Source organism: Lycium barbarum, chromosome 7 (genome assembly GCF_019175385.1).
Source record: "Lycium barbarum isolate Lr01 chromosome 7, ASM1917538v2, whole genome shotgun sequence".
In the NCBI taxonomy this organism is placed as follows: domain Eukaryota; kingdom Viridiplantae; phylum Streptophyta; class Magnoliopsida; order Solanales; family Solanaceae; genus Lycium; species Lycium barbarum.
This window is the reverse complement of record NC_083343.1, coordinates 133595455-133614791: the sequence shown is the minus strand read 5'-3', so window position 1 is coordinate 133614791 and position 19337 is coordinate 133595455.

The window sequence follows — 19337 nt, the reverse complement described above, 5'->3', positions numbered from 1 at the left end:
CCGAATAGGCGTGATACAGTGCAAATTATCTGGATTAATTGGGCTCAAATGCGGATATCGAGCACCAACCAGAAAACTAAAGAACATGAAAAATGAGGTAGGAAATTATTGTGAGGACTACAAAAGTCTCCAAGTTCGATAGCTTTTCAAAAGTAGACCTTAAAATAAAAAAAACAAAAATAATTGACTTAAATAAATAAGATAATGACCTAAAAGTAATTAATTAAAATGTTTAAAAAAAAATTGGAAATTATTGTGAGGACTACAAAAGTCCTCAGGTTCGATAGCTTTTGAAAAGTAGACCTTAAAAACAAAAAACAAAAAAATTGACTTAAATAAATAAGATTATGACCTAAAAGTAATTAATTAAATTTTTTTAAAAAAATTAGAAAATTATTGTGAGGACTACAAAAGTTCCCACATTTGCTCTTATATATAATAGTAATATATATATATATATATAACGACTGAGGAGTCAATGTTTCACTTTCCTTGCAAAAATAAAGAGTAACAGTTCAAATGTGTTTGGCAATTACTAATTGGGCAAGCTTAAAGTTGTGGAAATCGTTCTACTTGTGGAAAAGTAACGTGCATGGAAAAAGCAACCACCTTCAGAGATAGTGTAACTATGGGGTCCGTTTAGGATTGATTAAAAATAATTAATAAGTATTAAGTGCTGAAAAATATTTTTAGGTGATATTTATAAAAGAAAAAGATCTAAATATGCCACTGAACTTTAAAAAATAGCTCAAATATGCCGTCCATCAATAGTTGGGGTAAAAGATGCACAATTCCGCAAAGTCTTTTTTGAGTCTTTTCTTCTTCTAGAAAAAAGTCACGTGCTGGAAAGCTTCTACCGTTAGTGTCTGATTAAAAAAGTATTGAATACTGATAAGCACTCTGTAGCGCCGTGTAAAAGTTTGTAAACTGTAGGTGCATCTTAAGGTTTGAATGAACTGTTGAGTTATTTCTCATGTGTAGATTTCTTTTATATATATATATATATATATATATATATATATATATATATATATATATATATATATATAAGGGCAAACTTAGGGACTTTTGTAGTCCTCACAAAAATTTCCAATTTTTTTTAAAACTTTTTAATTAATTACTTTTAGGTCCCAATCTTATTTATTTAAGTCAATTTTTTTTTTCAAGGTCTACTTTTCAAAAACTATCGAACATCCTACCTCATTTTTCATGTTCTTTGGTTTTCTGTTTGGTGCTCAATATCCGCATTTGAGCCCAATTAATCCAGATAATTCGCACTGTATCGCGCCCATTCGGGAGAAGCGCTCCCTCCAAAGTTTTTTTCCATATCCATGTTCGAACCCCTAATCCCTAATTAAGGGAGGAGCAGCTCCATCCGCTGCATAAGTTAAATTATGTATTTGTCTTAAAAGTTCATTAACTATGTATAGATTATTTATTTAGAACTAAATAACTTCAGAAAATTAGGATACATAACTTATAAATGTCAAATTCTGGCTCCGCATTTAATATGAAGTAAATAATTTCATCAAAATGAAAGTTAAAATATTAAAGGAGTGGAATGAAAGTTTTGTTTTCATATGTTGAAAATATACTTATATGAAATTTAATTATTACTAACGTAATTACTCACTTGTGGGACTACAATGGGTATATGGTTATTGTTGTTGTACACTTGTACTGACACAAATTATATTTTTTAGTTAAAATATCTACTTTTATATCTTGAGTTTGGGCCCGGGCTTAGCACGGGCCTCACATAACTAGTATATATATATATATATATATATATATATATATATATATATGTATGTATGTATGTATGTATGTATGTATATATATGTGTATGTATGCATGTATTTGGGAAAAGGGTCAAAAATACCCCTTTACTTTTGAAAAAGGTTAAGAATATCCTCCGAGCTTATTTTGGATAAAAAAATATCCCTCTCATTCTTGAAGTTTTCAAATATACCCCTGTCTTGACTGAAATTATGCCCCAAAATAACCCGAAATCATTTTTTAAACCCGCTCCATCATTTAAACCCGACCAACTAACTAATAACCCATAAGATCCCCTTCTTCCCATATATATATATCGCTTGCCGCCAACATCCTTCGTGTCATTGTTGGTGTTGGTGTGTTGGTTAGATATACAAGCTTCAGCTAATTGTTTTCTCAGAAACATGGTTCTGGTGGTGCCTAAATTCAGACCATATATATATCAGCCTTTAGGTATAAGATGTTAGATAGTTTGTAATATAAGAGGTTTTAAATTGAATAGACACATCTATTCATGAAAGGACATGACTATTCTGAAAAGTCATCTCTCAAATTCTATAAATATAATGACACTCTTGAAGCAGAATATAGAAAAAACTGCAAGTATAATCTTGACTTTGTTGTATTCTGAAGGGAATTGCTTGTATTTTCCCCAATCTGTATACGAGCAATATCTCTTTAAGGAAAGTCGATTTTTTCACGCCTCAAAGTCATTTCTTCTTCGACTATGTTTACCTATTTTTCTAACATTAGATGTTGATGAAAATCTTTTTGCAGTTCAATGTTTTTTTTTTTGGAAAGACGCTTTCGTTTTACCTCTTTTTTCTTGAGCGGGTTAGAAATTGGAAACCCTCTCTCTTATTTCCCCGGTTTTGGGACCTTTATATCTGCAAACATTACAGATTCACAAAGATGTTTTGACAATCATAAAAACTCTACTCTAGTTAATTCTTTTACGTCACGGGCCGCCAACCTATGTTACTCGAACTCTCCTAAAATGTCGTCGGATGCTTGTCGGATCCTTCAAATGTAGTGTATTTTTGGAGGATCCGACACGGGTGCGGCAATTCTTTCAAAAAGTCCGAGTAACTTAGCCGCCAACTGTAAGATTTCAAGGCGAAGTATTTTTTTTTTCTTAAATGTTGTGCTATCTGTTAAAAAAAAATAGCTAGTATTTTTCCTATTCAAATTCATAATAGGTCAGTTACAGAATGAGCTACGAAGGAACTCATCACTGAGAAATTTTAATATTTCAAACAAATAAACATTTTGAAAAGAAATATGACTGTGGTTGTGCCCTAATCAGACCATATAGCATCCTTTAGAATTAGATATTACAGAGTTACATATTCTCATACTCGAATATTTTGATACAATTAAATTTCAATTTGTCTCAAACCGATTTTTCACAGTTGAATCTCTTCATACTTTTGCTAATATGTTTCCTATTGTATAGGAGTCACATTTTTGGATTGTCTTTGTTCTAACTACACAACTTTGACGTGCTAACCCGTATGTGTCATAGTGAATTTTATATATTATTACGAGGAAACCTTTGCATTCAACTGAGAGAGAGAGCAGAGAGGAACCTAACAACTTTGCATTAAAGGATTACTTCAAGAGACTCCTTATTTGAAAGAGAGTAAGATGAGTCTAATAAAAAAAAAATTGAAAGTTGTAGTAAAAACCTTTAAACCCTCAAATAGTAGTAGTGTCATTTTCAAGAGAGCAACATTAAAGAAACTGCAAAATTCAAGAGTGAAAGCAGTATCATAAAGCTACGTGGTGCCACATCTCTTTTCAAAGGTGCTGGTACCAACATCCTTTGTGCCGTTGCTGAAAATACTTTTGGAAAGATATTTTCCGTGACGTTATAACTGTGCAATCAGTAACTTCTTACAGGTATATGCAAAGGCTTTTCCACATTCACATGCAAAGTTATTGGGATGGACTCGTATATATATGAGCCTCCATAAATCATTTTTCTCTCTCATATCACAATCTTAGCAATATTTCAGTAAACAGAATGTCTACATAAATAACTCTAAATAGCAAATTTACACGTTCAATGTCTACCATGCCATCAGATTACTTCAAGAGACTCTTCAAGTTCAATATAATAAGGTTCAGATGGTCGTTATCGGAAGGAACTATGGCTTCGCTGGTACCTAATTCACACCATTTATAGCATCTTTTAGAATTTAGAGGTAGATGAAAATCTTTTTGCAGTTCAATCTTTTCAAAAACACGTTTTACCATTTTTCTTTTATTTTTCTTCTTTTCGAATAAACTTTCAACTTCAGAGCAGGTTCGAACCTGGTGGAAACCCCTCACATTTAACTTCCCCTGTTAGAAGGGTGTTTTATTTCTAAGCAACCTTTGTATACCTGCCAGAGTTTACATTTTTCTCATACTCTAATCTTTTGATAAAATTAAATTTCAACGAGTCTCAAACCAATTTTGCACACTTGTAATCTCTTTATATATTTTGCTAAATTGCTTCTGTGTTTTTTACGGAAACATTCACTGAGACTGTCCGTCTTCATCTTGTCGACAGCGCTTTCGAGTACAAGTGCAGGCATTTTGACATTTGCTGGAATCAAAACACCAAACAACTTTGGTATCTGTGTGTACATGTGCAATGCCGTTAACTTGCATCGACTTATCTATTCATTTCCATAATCAATTATTTTGATATATTCATGCTAGACAGACAATAAGTAGAACAACCAATCAGGACAACTTATTAGAGGCATACATAAAATTATATTCGGAACACTTGTGAACAAAGGGGAAGGAAAACACATCATTTCCATTTTTGCTTAAACTCCAGTAACCGCCTCAAGGTTATTTAGCTCTTCAGGATCCAATCGTTTTTATTTTTTTCAGAACCTGTCGTTGTCTCTCAGACCAAATATCCATTAACCGAAATCCTCCTTATCTTTGACATTTGAAAATTTGAAAAATAAGATGGGAGTCAAATACTAGTAAATTATTTTTCGAAATATTGAGAGTTGTTATAGCTGGACCATGCTAAAATAAAACTGTACGATGTGATAACATCCAATTACTAAATATTAGATCATCAATTGTCCTTAGACCCTGTAATGACAGCTTCCAACTAATTGTGGTAAAGATTTGACATTTTATTCAATTGATTCCTCCACCTTCGCATGTTATATATAGTTAAATTTTTGCTACGTTAAAACATCAATTGAAGGCTAATCTTTTTCAAAATCTTCTATTTATTGAAATTATAGGAAATACAATTATTCTCAGTGTAGATCTTGCTTAATTGTTATAACAAACGTATAAACATATATGCTAACAATTAACTAAAAACTTGGCATAGAGATTGATTTGAATACCTGAAGTTCTAAAATCAAATCTTGCTCGATTGTTAACTTGTCTACAAGGGATTATTTCTTCGACTATGGTTCCTTTGAGGTCGCTGCTTCTTTCTCCTTCGATAATAATTTTGTGTTCCAGTTCCAGGGTACTCTGTGACACAATCTATAGAGTTTTCATTTGTAGAGTTCAAATAAAAACGACTTTTGAGTTAGTTTAAGAGGGGGAAAATATGAAAAACCCCCAAAACTTTAAAAGAAATGATATATGCTATATATGGTTAGATGGTAGTGTATGTCTTTAGATTTATATTTGAAGTCTACACATCACGTGGATAAGCATCATCACACCTGATTCACATATCTTTCATAAACATGATTAATATCAAAGATAAAAATCAAAATATATTAAATACAAAATACGGAACAAATTAGAGTCATTGTATTAAGGAATCATATATAACGTGTCCACCACCACATTACAAATCTGATTTTTTGTACGCAACTCAAGACTGGACGGTAATAACTAACATCTTTTTCCCTTTTCAGTTTTCATATAAAAAAATCTAGCAAATAGTAATAACAAATAAGTTAAACCTTTTCTTTTTCCTAATTCTACACATAATAATAAAAGTTTTGTGTTATTACTGAATAATAAGGTTCAGATCAAGCTTATAAAATAAAAAAATGGGTCGTCTAAAAATAATACCTTCATGCAGATTTTTTTGTGTCGAAAAAATAAACTTTTTCAAGAGATTTTAAGATTATTAACCAAACATATTCATCGAAATAAAAAAGAGTGGCTAAAAATGACAGGATAATACCTTGATAGAGCTTCTTCGGTATTTTCTTTATGAAAACAACCATTATCACTCTATTGCCTGCACCTTGATCTAACCATGACAATTGAAGTGATTAAATGCACAGAAATCACTTTCTCATTAATTTCTCAATATAGGCTACAAAAGTATATATCCACCAGAAAAGTTACACTTAACGACTTGCCATAAGAATGATTACTGGAACGACTATATAATGCATGAACTAAAAAGAAAACAACATTTTTCATGAAATAACGTGATAATAATAAAAATAACTTATGGTTATAGACATAAGCCTAATAATACAATATTCAATCCACTTACAGCAAAAGTGTATCTCAGCTTTTAGAAAAAGGTTCTCTACTAGATCTTACTCTCCTCTCACCACCAGTCAAATCTCCATTTTTCCTCATCTAATATTTTTTGTAAAATTCTCATGGTTTTGCAAAATCAAGAAATAATAAAAAAGCATTTTCATTTCCTTCATTAGTTCCTCTTTTCATTACTATATATAAAAAAATTGTATAGAAAAGGAAAATACTTGAATGACACCATATACACACCAGAGGGTGTTTAAAGTAAATGCCAAGGGAAATGGCAGCGTGATAGACCAAATGAAATCTCCAATACAGGAAGTAATATACAATTAAAATGGATAAATATGAAACTGAAGTAATGGACAATGGAACTTAATGAATATAAAAGTAACCAAGTATAATGACGTTAAATGGAGAAGGAGAAAGGAACGTGTGAATATGAACTAATGGAGATTAATTCATAACTACTCAGCATAGAGAAAAGCAGAATTAAATGTAGATGGCACAACGGTTGAAAACATGTGCATGTTGAAGAAGCTGATCATGATAGACATGAAAAGGATAAGATCATGGATGGATCAGGGATAAGTTTACACAAGATTAGCATTTTAGTTATTGTATTTCACTCAGTGTAGAAGTCATGTATTTACAGTCAGACCTCTTTATAACGGTACCCGCATATAACAAAACCTCTCTATAGCAGCTAATTTTTTTCGGAACTGATTTTTTATGTTATATTTTACTTCTCTATAACAGCAACAACCAACTTTATAACAGTACGCTCTTTGTAAACTTACCCTCCATATAACAGCTATCTTCTTTTTTTGGTAATATAATAATTAATCATCTTTAAAAAATAGAATATCTATGATTACCAATAATAAGTGTAGAGATTTTGACAAAATATTTGATCATTTAATACACTATTACAACAAAAAAAATATTATATGAATATATATAGTTTCATCATTAAATGATTTTCCTTCGTTGTTCAAAGTGTGATTAAGCTTAGAATTTGGCAGTTAAAAATGAAAATTAAATTTTATGCATCTTTTTTGCCTATAACATCTAAATATTATTTAAATGGCAATGCTGTTATGATGTATAACAGTCATTCTCTATAACAACTGAAAAATTTCGGACCCAATGATGCTATTATAGAGAGGTTTGACTGTAGTAGAACCCTAAGGCATTGTAATAGTTATCTCTAGCCTAAGTTTTAGCATACTAGGACTTGTATAAATACAGCTACGTTGTATCATTGTTTATCATCAGAAATACATCAGTTTTCCAATTAATATGAATGAAACTTTTCAGATTAAACAAATGATTAAAAAGAAAAATTTAGAGAAAAGGCCAAAAAAAAAAAGAAAAAAAATAAATAAATTTCTAGGTCATAAAAAAATGTCACATCATTTTATCTATGCCTAACTTCATATTATATATAGATATAGATGTTTTCTTTTTTCCAACAAGATAAGATGTTAAAGCACTTAAATGTTAGAATTAAGAACGATGACCTGTCCATGCACTTTGATATGAAAGCACCATCCACAGTTCATGAGTGGGATTTGTGTCACAATCAATATGCACCACTTGGAAAAAGTAGTATTCCCTCCGTTCTCATTTACTTATCAAAAATACTAAAAATAAATCCTTTTATTTTTTCACTCTCTAGCAAATCGAAATTTTTTTTACTAAAAAGAATCAATTTTACTCTGAAGTAATTAACAACTTTCAAACTAATTGGAGTAATAGTAGTTGAATTTATATTTCCAAAGTACCAACAAGGATAATTTGGTAATATTTGCATTTAATTAATTCTTTTTAAGGGGAGTGAAAATGTAACTGAACAAGTAAAAGAAAACGAAGGGACTACTCCCTCCGTTCACTTTTACTTGTCCACTTTGGACTTTTCACGTTATTTAAAAAATAATAAATGGAGTACATAATTTACCAATGTACCCACATTAATTGATGCATATTTTTATTGGATTTGAAAAATAATTTAAAGTCAGTAATTAATACTATGGGTAAAACAGAAAAACATAATTTGTCTTCTCTTGATATGCTAAAAGTGACAAGTAAAAGTGAAAATTTATTTTTAGAATACTAGACAAGTAAAAGTGAACAGAGGGAGTAATAGCCTGTTTGGTCAAGCTTGCAAAATATGTTTATTTTGAAAAGTGTTTTTTTGTCAGAAGTGTTTTCCGGAAAAATGCTTTTGCAGAGCAGTATTTTTTGCTTAGCCAGGATTTCGAAAGTTTTTATGAGAAAAAATTACTTTTGTAACATCTGAAAATTATTATCCGCTGAAACTTAAAAGCACTTTAAACCGTCGTGGTTATTAAAACCATCGTCATAATTTGAGTTGATTATTTTGGTTTTACATTGATCAAAATTAATTAACTTGTGAGAGTACATTTTTATATATATTATAGTGATTCATCACAAGTCTTGCGAGTCAATGGCATATATATATATAAATAAATACTTTTTAGCTTGTGAAATACGACGTGGAATTAGAACGACTGAGGAGGCACTTTCCATGCAAAAGTAAAGACTAACAATTCAAATGTGTTTGGCAATTACTAATTGGTCAAGTTTAAAGTTGTGGAAATCTTTCTACTTGTGGAAAAGTAACGTGCATGGAAAAAACAGCCACTTTCAGAGACAGTGTCAATATGGGGTCCGTTTAGGATTGATTAAAAATTGCTAATAAGCATTAAGTGGTGAAAAATACTTTTAGGTGATATCTATAAAAGAAAAAGATCTAAATATGGCAGTGAACTTTGAAAAATAGCCCAAGTATGCCATCCGTCAATAGTTGGGGTAAAAGATGCACAATTTCGCAAAGTGTTTTTTTGAGTCTTTTCTTCTTCTAGAAAAAGATCGCCTGTTGGAAAGCTTCTGTTGTTAGTGTCTGGTTAAAAAAGTATTGAATACTGATAAGCACGCCCTGTAAAAATTTCTAAACTGTAGGTGCATCTTAAAGTTTGAATGAACTGTTGAGTTATTTCTCATGTGTGGATTTCTTATTTTAAGAATTTAGAAGTGTGTATATATATGTATATATAGTGATCACTTGCTGCCAACATCCTTCCTGCGGTTGCTGGTGCTGCTGTGTTGGTTGGATATAACAAGCTTCAGCTGATCGTTTTATCGGAAACAGAAATATGGTTCTGGTGGTGCCTAAATTCAGACCATATATATCAGACTTTAGGTATTAAATGTTAGATATTTTGTAATATAAGGGATCTTAAATTGAATAGATACATCTATTTGTGAAAGGACATGACTATTCTGAAAAGTCAGCTCTCAAATCTATATATAAATAAAGGAGAGACATAGGCCCACCTATGTGGCATGCCTCATTGATCAACAACCCATTTATCTATTTTATAGAATTTTCACACAATAAACCCAATTATTAAATCTACACAATTACGTTTTAGTTACAGCTTCTCAAAAGACATGTCTTTCAAAATTCTCTGAAAACCTTTCCATAAATCTTCCCGGTTTCAATTTGAGTCGCACGAAAAAACAGAGCATCAATCAACACTCTGCGACTACGATCAACATAAGAGGGTTTTGGAGTTGGCATCTCCTGTACTCTACGACCAACAAAGAAGCCGACAAAAATTTAGAACCTAGCCATGGTTGTTGGGAATAAAATAGACCCGCAAAAATTATATTCACGGTATTAGTGATAAACGCGGAACACTAAGTTATGGTTAAATCAGCAAGAATAAAAATGCAGCAATAATGACACCAAGATTTTACGTGGAAACCCTTCTGAATAAAGGAAAAACCACGGCTAAGAGGAGCAGTTGATATCACTATAGTAAGGAATTTTACACTGTGTAGTCACGAGTATAAATACTCCAAAGACCACTACACACTCAAAAAAAAAAAAACACTCTTTTGATTTTTCCCACCTCACTACAATATTACTCACACTCTATTTTTCTTCACATACTATTTTTTACAGTCTATGGAATACCTTGCTCTCTATATTTTTCTCTCTCTTTTCTGGTGTATTAGAAATGAGAACTGAGACTCCTATTTATAGGGAAAATGCTGCAAACTTCAACCAATGAGAATTCTTGATTACTTGCAATTTGCAAACGTTCTGCAGCAGCCCACAATTTTGACTTTACCATTTTCAACAATAGCTGCAACTTTGGAAAAATACATACCAAAGGAAGAAAGACAACTTCCTTTAAATAGGGTCTGGACCCCACAAATCTCCCCCCCACCCTAGACCCATTCACCTGAAGGAGGGTACACTGGCTTCTAGTTTGAGTGCATGCCGACAAGTTCTTTGCACAGTTCGAACTTGTCTCTCGGTACCACCTTGGTCAGCATATCTGCAGGATTTTCACTCGTGTGAATCTTCTTGACCTGGAACAATTCGTTCTCTACCTGATCACGAATCTAATGATATCTAACGTCGATGTGCTTTGTTCTCGCATGGTACATGGAGTTCTTGCTCAAGTCTATTGCACTCTGACTGTCACAATAGACAACATACTCCATTTGCTGCAATCCAAGTTCTTGAAGGAATCTCTTGAGCCATATCATCTCCTTGCTAGCTTCATTACCCGCAATATACTCTGCTTCTGTTGTAGACAGTGCAACACACTTCTGCAACTTCGATTGCCATGATATAGCTCCCCCTGAAAAAGCAAACAAATATCCAGTAGTGGATTTTCTGTTATCAAGGTCACCTGCCATATCAGAATCTGTATAGCCCTTTAAGATTGGATTTGATCCTCCAAAACACAAGCATTCATCTGAGCTTCCTCTTAGATATCTGAGTATCCACTTCACAGCTTCCCAATGCTCTTTCCCTGGATTTTCGAGAAATCTGCTGACAATACCGACTGCATGAGCAATATCTGGTCGAGTGCATACCATTGCATACATCAAACTTCCGACGGCAGAGGAATAAAGAATCTTGGCCATTCTCTCTTTTTCCTCCGTTGTTGTAGGACACATCTCTTTGCTCAATTTCAGATGACCGGAAAGAGGTGTGCTAACCCACTTAGCACTCTTCATATTGAAGCGCTCCAGTACACGTTCTATGTAACTTTTCTGTGACAAATAAAGCTTTCTTTCATCTCTTGAACGAGTAATTCTCATGCCCAAAATCTGCTTAGCATGACCCAAGTCTTTCATTGCAAAAAACTTACTCAACTGTTTCTTCAACTCGTCAATTTTTGGAAGCATTCCTGCCTACAGTCAACATATCATCCACATATAGCAGGAGGATGATAAAGTCATCATCAGAAAATTTTTGTGCAAACACACAGTGATCTGAAGAAGTCTTCTTATAGCCTTGCTCCCCCATAACAGATTCAAACTTCTTGTACCACTGTCTGGGAGCTTGCTTCAATCCATATAGACTCTTCTTAAGTTTTCATACAAGATTTTCTTTACCTTTTGCCTTGAAGCCCTCAGGTTGTTCCATATAAATCTCCTCTTATAAGTCACCGTGAAGAAAAGCAGTCTTCACATCCATCTGCTCAATCTCCAAATCAAGACTAGCAGTCAAACCAAGAACTGTCCGAATGGAGGACATTTTCACGACAGGAGAAAATATTTCGCCAAAGTCAATACCTTTCCTTTGACCAAATCCCTTAACAAACAATCTAGCTTTGTATCTGGGCTTCAAGCTGTGTTCTTCGACTTTAACTTTGAACACCCACTTGTTCTTCAAAGCTCTCATGCCCTTAGGCAATTTCACCAACTCATAAGTATGATTCTCATGCATAGATTTCATCTCATCTTGCATGGCTTCAATCCATTGATCCTTGTGCTCATTTTCCATGGCCTCCTCATAACATTCAGGTTCCTCCCCATCAGTGAGTAATACATACTCATTAGGTGAATAACGGGAAGAAGGAACATGCTGTCTAGTAGACCTTCTAAGTGGAATATCTGACTCATCCATGACTTCATGGGTAGGAGCATCTACCTCATCAATAGCAGCATTATTATCATCATCAACATGCTGATCTGGAATATGATTCTGGGCATCACCATCGTCATCGAACCCACCAACGTCATCAACATTTGTATGAGGGACTTGATCAAGATTAACTAAACCTTCAGAACTTGAAGATTTTATCTTCTCCGTTTTGTTAATATCTTCAATGGTTTGATCCTCCATGAAGATAACATCATGGCTTCTCACGACCTTCTTCTCAATTGGATCATATAACCTGTAACCAAACTCATCAAGGCCATAACCAATGAAGATGCACTGCCTTGTCTTGGCAGTTAATATTGACCTCTCATCTTTAGGCACATGTACAAAAGCTTTGCAACCAAACACTTTCAAGTGGTCATAGGAAACATCATTGCCATACCAAACTCTGTTTGGAACATCACTTTACAAAGCAATTGCAGGGGATAGATTAATAACATGTGTGGCGGTCAACAAAGCCTCACCCCAAAAAGAATTCGGCAACTTTGCTTCAGAAAGCAAATATCTGATTCTTTCCATGAAGGTCCTGTTCATCATCTCTTCTAAACCATTAAGCTGAGGAGTCTTAGGAGGAGTCTTTTGGTGTCTGATACCCTATTGCTTGCAGTATTCGTCAACGGTCCACAATATTTACCACCGTTATCAGTATGAATACACTTCAGCTTCTTTCCAGTTTCTCTTTCAACTAAAGCCTGAAACTGCTTAAAGACACCCAACACTTGGTCTTTAGTCTTCAAGACGTAAACCCAAAGTTTCCTTGAGCAATCATCAATAAAAGTAGCAAAGTAAAGTGCACCACCAAAGTCCTTGTCTTCATTGGACCACATAAATATGAATGCACCAACTCAAGCAACTTTGTCTTTCTTGAAGGAGGATAAGACTTGAAAGAAACTCTATTTTGTTTTCCAGCCAAGCAGTGCTCACACTTTTCTAATTTAGCACTTTCGAAATTTGACAATAATTTCTTTTTGGCCAGAACATTTAGTCATTTCTCGCTAATGTGGCTAAGCCTTTTATGCCATAATATTGAAGAGCTATTACTCTCAACTGCATTCACCATATCAACACAGGTAGAGGTCGTAGTCCAGTATAGACCATGACGTTTTTCGCCACGAGCCACAATCATGGAACCTTTAGTAAGCTTCCACTTTCCAGCACCATTGGTACTGACATATCCCTTATCTTCCAAAACACCAACAGAGATCAAGTGCAAACGAACGCCGGGTGCATGCTTTACATTGTTTAAAACTAGTTTAGTTCCAATACTAGTTTCCAGACAAATCGTTCCAACACCAGCCACCCTAGATACAGTCTCATTGCCCATACTCAAAGTTCCAAAGTCGCCCGGAGTATAGGATGAGAAAAATTCCTTCCTTGATGTCACATGAGATGCGGCACCACTGTCCACAACCCAGCTTGACTGATCACAAGCAATATTTATCAGATGCTCATCAAGGACAGTAACAAGATCTTCTGTAGTGACGGTGGCCACACGATTGCCATCTTCTTTCTTTTCCTCCTTATCTCTATTCTCCTTTTTCAAAATCCGGCAGAACTTCTTTGTGTGCCCTTTTTTCCCGCAATGATAGCACTCAATATCTTTAAGTCTACTTCTGGATTTGCTTCTATGATGTTCTCTATTTTGAGAACCACGATTCTTGCCTCTCCCCCTAGTGTCAGTCACCAAGACATCTGATGAGGAGGAACCTTGAGATTTCCTTTTCATCTCTTCATTTAAAAGACTGTTCTTGGCAAGATCCATAGAGATCACACCATCCGGAGCAGAATTTGATAATGAAGTTCTAATAATTTCCCAAGAATCTGGTAGGGAACTAAGTAGAAACAAGCCTTGAATTTCTTCATCAAAATTAATGCCCATAGCAGATAACTGGTTCATGATCCCCTGAAAAATATTCAGATGATCTGTTATTGCGGAACCATCGTGGTATTTTAAACCCAACATCTGCTTTATCAAAAACATCTTGTTGTTTCCAGTTTTCCGAGCATACAAACTTTCAAGATGCTCCCATAGGGTCTGAGCATGTGTCTCCCCAGAAATATGGTTCAACACATTATCGTCAACCTACTGTCTAATAAAGCCGCAAACCTGCCTATGTAACAAATTCCATACTTCATCTAATTTATTATCAGGCTTTTTAGTGGCAAAGACAGGTTGATGAAAATTCTTGATATAGAGCAAATCTTCCATTTTGTCCATCCAAATGGCATAGTTTACGCCACTCAAAGTAACCATTCTACTAGTGTTGACTTCCATCGTTTATCACAAATACAAATACAATTTATTAGGATCCCAAAGTAATTCTTTTCTGATGTGGAAGTTCAGACTGTGCTGCAACCATAGAGCATACTCAGACAGAACCTTGGCTCTGATACCACTTGTTAGGAATAAAATAGACCCGCAAAAATAATATTCACTGTATTAGTGATAAACGCGGAACACTAAATTATGGTTAAATCAGCAAGAATAAAAATGCAGCAATAATGACACCAAGATTTTACGTGGAAACCCTTCTGGATAAGGGAAAAATCACGGGTAAGAGGAGCAACTGATATCACTATAGTAAGAAATTTTACACTGTGTAGTCACGAGTATAAATACTCCAAAGACCACTACACACTCAAAAAGAAAAAAACACTCTTTTGATTTTTCCACCTTACTACAATATCACTCACACTCTATTTTTCTTCACAGATTAATTTCTTACAGTCTATGGAATACCTTGCTCTCTATATTTTTTTTTCTCTTTCCTGGTGTATTAGAAATGAGAACTGAGACTCCTATTTATAGGAAAAATGCTGCAAACTTCAACCAATGAGAATTCTTGGTTACTTGCAATTTGCAAACGTTTTGCAGCAGTCCACAATTTTGACTTTGCCATTTTCAACAATAGCTGCAACTTTGGAAAAATACATAACAAAGGAAGAAAGACAACTTCCTTTAAATAGGGTCTGGACCCCACAATGGTTTGCCCAAACACCTACTCTTTCTTTCGCTGATGCACTTTTATGATTATACTCTATTTTCCCTGGATTTTTCCCCCAGTTCATACTTTTCAATTTCAATCACTTAAATTAATTTTTTCCCTTACCCATCGATATTTGATAGCCATTTACTTTACCCAGACCCGTGTAACAAGGTAATTACTTAGCACCGCTTCAAACCAAACCCTCTATCTTTTCCTTTGCCTTCAATCACCACAAAGTTACTAACGTTCTCTTCAAAAATTCCTCAATCAAATCATAGGGGAGTTTCTATTCGAGAAAATAGAAAAAGAAACAACAGAAGGAAATCAATAGAGGAGAAGAAGTTTACGTTGTGAAAAATGTACGAAGGTACACGAGTTCATGTTTGGTGTTTGATTTTGTCACATCCCTTTTTCCGCTGCCCCCGCGATAAGCGCACAACATTTTATTGTTGAAAGGATTTTTCCAATTAAAGTGACGATTTTGAATAGGTATTATTTTATTTTACAGAGTCGCCACTTGGAATTGAGTTTTAGTGTTCCAAGTCACCTTATGAATTCCTAATCAAAAGGAAATGACTCTTTTATTATTGGTCTGTGAAAATAAAGACCGGGTAAGGAATTCTGTTGATCGGGGAGAAGGTGCTAGACATTCCCCGAGTCCCGTGGTTCTAGCACAATTACTTTATCAACTTATACTTAGCTTAAACCAATTTTAGATATATTATGTTCCCGAGCCTCGATTTGCTCGTGCTTTTTTATTGTTGAATTTTTATTAGCCTTGACCCGGATGCATAACCGCATTTCGGACCCTTTTAAGCGTCTCAAAATAAGATGCGTAACTGCATTCTTAATCGAAACAAGATTGATTATTAAAACGAGTTTGGCCAAGGTGCGTAACCGCATCCTTGAGTTATTTAAAGCGTCTCGAAATAAGATGAATAACCGTATTCTTAATCGAAACAAACATCTTGAAACGTGCCTAAAGTTCATCTAGCGTTAAAAGCAATTATTTATCTCTAAAATCCGAGACTTGAAATTATTTTTGCTAAACTTTCACTCTTTTGACAACGGGTTCTGAACGTGTTCGCAACCCATCCCCCTTCCTTACAATTGATTTTACCACTCTTTTCTTTTATACTTGACAACGGAGTTTGAAATAGATCCGCACCCTATCCCGCTCAAACTCATAATCTATATAATAATATGAATCAGAGCACTAGGCCCACCTACGTGGCGCTCTCACATATCAGAATCCTTATTTATCTTTTCTCTCAATTTGTGGGATTTCCCCCTTATTTTCTCCCTCTATTTATCAAATAAACAAACTGAAAAGTCGCATCCTATTCTTAATTGCCTAGGTCTCTTTGCCTTTTTTCTCCCCAACGAAGAACCCACATCTGCTGTAGCACAAATTCCCATAATCTAACGAAGCCGACAGTTCCGAAGGTTGCTTCTCTAGAGGATTTGAAGAAGGCTTATCGTAAACCCTCCATTATAAACCATCCCGATAAGGACGGCAATTTGAAAAGGGATCCATACTTTTTTTTTTTTTTTTTTTTTTTTTTTTTTACATAGGGCTTTTACTTATAGATTACTTATTTCAGCAATCCTTTCTAGCGCAGAGATTGATGTATTAAGTTATTTTGCATCCATAGCGAATTATTCCCTGTCATTCATCTTTTGCAAAATGATGTGTTAATTCAAGGTGGATCCCTTATGATGAAAAGAATTGCATACTGTCATTTTCCTATTTACCTTTACAAACTTAATATATTATCAGATACAATCTTATACTCAGATTTTTCAACAATCTGTTTTTGTTTCTCTTGAATATGAGTTGAACTCCTTACTGAGCTCCCTCTCAGTCATGTATCTATTGACTCTTGAAGAGTTGCACAAGAAAAGAACGAAGGAAAGGTTTGAACTGTGTATTCGATTGAGATGAATTTTTTTATTAGAGAACAATTTGTTGTTGAAAAAGTGATAATCTTCATCTTTATATATATATATATATGAATGCTTACATGCTCAAGTGGACGACGAATGTCAAATTTTAGATTAACAAGAACTTTCATTATGTAAATGTTTGAACTGATTATGTATTAGATTTTCTTAAGGCCGCTCAAAGCATGGACAAATTCTGGGTATAGCTTAAAAAATATATATCTTTAAGATTTAGCTTATTTTAATAGGATTTTTCTGTTTTGATTTCATATTCATGGTTTCCTTAAGTTAAAATAATACCCATTCTTCGCAATTCTGATACCTAAAGCACAGTAACTTGATTTAGCTCATATTAGGGATGAAAAATCAAAACAAATTAAGTCTGCATAAACCTGATTTCACTCTGATTTCTGATCCATTTAGGTGTTTTGTTAACTTTTGTTAACTTTCTGATTCATTACGTAACAGTTCCACTATCTTGATGTTTGGGGTCACCGTTTCCTTTGTTTTTTTATGTTATATTGCTTCTTAAAGGGAAAGGTTTTTGCTTTCCATTTTTCCTTTGGTTCATTCTTCTGTTTCCTAATGTTTTTATAATCTTCATTATTAAAAAAAAAAAAAACATGTATTTGATACTAATTACTTGAATGATTAAATTGATGACGTTAGTTATTAATTGCATTAGTTTTTGTTGAGTATTCTTTCTGCATTTGAAAAAAGCTTGCATTTTTCTTATTTGTAGAAGTATTTTTGTGAATTCAGAGACTTTTTGAAGCGAGCAAGCCTCAGGTCAAGGACCCACTTTCTTTTGTCTTGACAGAAAAAGTTTGGTATAGACTTGTGGCTTTGCTCTTATACTCTGAAGTGGGAACATTTATGATGCTAGCCCTTTCCTTTGCTTGTAATAACCATATGCTAACTTACGGTGTTGTTTGAAACTCAATAATTAAGCCATGAAGAAGTGTAGATTAAGACTTAGATTGAATTTTCAAGTTGTTTTAGGTTGATTTACATTATCTTTGTCACCGCTGTTGTTATATCCCGTATTTTTATACTTTGGGACAACCCGAATTAACTATGATAAGTTAGGGCCAAGACTATTCCGGGATTTGAAGTCGAGACTTTTGACCTTTGATTCTTATTTTGAGGCATAAGTGTGCATGAAATTTGTTGGCTTTGAACACTTAGAAAATTTGGGACCAAAGTTGTAAAATTGGAAATTTAAAAATCTTGCACAAATGGGGTCCTAGCCGTGTGGCTTTGGAAATAGTCCCACACATGTTGTGGCCAATTTTAATTGGTCCAACACATGTGTGGACCATGGACACTTGGAAGATTTTTGGTGGGAACTTAAAAGATGACTCTTAAGTCATCTTCTCTCATCTACAACACTTAGAAAAATATCAAGAGTTGAAGAAACTCTTCAACCCCTCTCTCGGCTAGGACCAAGAAAAACCAAATCAAATTTTAGCCACTCCAAAATTAATTCCTTGGTACAAACCCACTATTTGGAGGTCCCTAAGTAGCGTGGAAGCATTTTTGGAGTGATCAAGTCATTCGTTTAAGAGATCGCAAACCCTAACCCATTGTGGAATTGAAGAAGAAAGGTAAGTTTTGGTCTTGTTTTATGTGTTGTGAACATTTTATTCATGTTATAGTATGTTAATATGGAGGAAATTGGTGAAATATAGTATGTTGGAAGTGGGTTGTGTGATGGGTGTGTTAGCCGTGTGAGGTGTGTGTGTGTGTTGTCACACCCCTTTTTAACCCGGGAGTTAAAGTAGAAGTACGACATATTGGAGATTCCTATTTTTGTTATTTGTTTAAGGAGTCGCCACCTAATTATTTATGGTGAATTAGGACACCTAAAGTTTATTAAAGTTATGTTTAAAGTTAACTCTGTTTAAGGTCTGCGAAACTTAAGATTCTAGGTAAGGGTTCGATTAGTCTAAAGGGAAGGTATTAGGCATCCTTTAAGACCCATTAACAATGGTTAACCGACCGGACTTAAAATTAATTAAGCTAAGTGTGAATATAGGATTATAGAAAAAGGAAGATAGTTTTGTAAATATGACTAAAGTTATAGATAAATATGTAAGAATGCTATCTAAAATAGAACTTATAATGATAATTTATATAAAAGAGTACTT